General features: G+C 31.2%; 1 long non-coding RNA gene across 2 annotated transcripts in view; it reads left to right on the top strand.

Annotated features, from left to right (window-relative positions):
* LOC140919040 (uncharacterized) overlaps positions 1-483 on the top strand; it is a 2773-nt gene extending 2290 nt beyond the window's left edge. The window contains exons 2-3 of one of the 2 annotated variants that reach the window (XR_012161627.1): positions 20-95; positions 211-483. This is a non-coding gene — a long non-coding RNA (uncharacterized lncRNA). The remainder of the gene's footprint in view (positions 1-19; positions 96-210) is intronic. The other variant, XR_012161628.1, reaches the window with a different exon arrangement.
* The last annotated feature ends 420 nt before the right edge of the window (positions 484-903 follow it).

The raw sequence follows: 903 nt of genomic DNA, 5'->3' as shown, positions 1-903 counted from the left end.
TTTTTTTTTTCTTTTCCAGTTATATAAATATGTTTATTCAATGGATTTGATTATGTTGTGTTATGCTTGTTTCGCTTAATTCCTCGGTTCTGTTGGTATATTCAAGTCCTTCAAATCTGCAATGATATTTTGGTTTATAATTACATATATATGTTATTTATCACAAGATTCTGATTTGATGTCTTGTAATTTATAACTTTGATGGCACAGAAATTTGAAATAGTCATCGAGGATCAAGCTGGAAAATAGTTCAAATGTAGGATCAATTGAGGAAGCCGAAATGACAAATCAATGGATTGATTTATTTAGGGATTTGATATATGAATACTTGATTTGCTCGGCATTGTAAAGACATCCACAACTTTCTCTTTTTGTTATGAGCATTTTAAGATTTCCTTCATTAAGTGGCTACAAACCTTTTTGTGAATCCCCAAAACAAAAGTAAAAAATGAAATTCATCCGTAAATATAAATTACTTTATTACTTTTTTTTTACGGGTACCTGGTCGCATGTGCAAGAGCGAAGTGATCGTTATATTTTTTTTAGCTTTCCTACTTTTATGGTTGCATGTGCAAAAGTGATGTGGTCATTATATTTTTTTAGCTTTCTTACTTTCATTTCTACGGGTCAAGTGGATTTGCTTTGATTGCTTGTTGCTCCAGGTTAGGACTAAAAACTAAAATATTTGGATTCTTACCCCATTTTCAACATGTTTTCTGTTTTGTGTCTACCTAATTCAGCATGCCTTGAATTATTTAGTACTTGGGTTACACATTATATTAAAGATTTTGTCTATAGGTTTGAAGTAGGACACATAAGATTTTGCCTTTAAGTGAAACTATTTACTACTTGGGTTTGCACTTTGCACACGTGTCAGTATATTGGAACCCTAAAACCAAAATC

Source organism: Cicer arietinum, chromosome 8 (assembly GCF_000331145.2).
Source record: "Cicer arietinum cultivar CDC Frontier isolate Library 1 chromosome 8, Cicar.CDCFrontier_v2.0, whole genome shotgun sequence".
NCBI classification, from domain to species: Eukaryota; Viridiplantae; Streptophyta; class Magnoliopsida; order Fabales; family Fabaceae; genus Cicer; species Cicer arietinum.
This window is presented reverse-complemented; position numbering and strand designations above follow the sequence as displayed.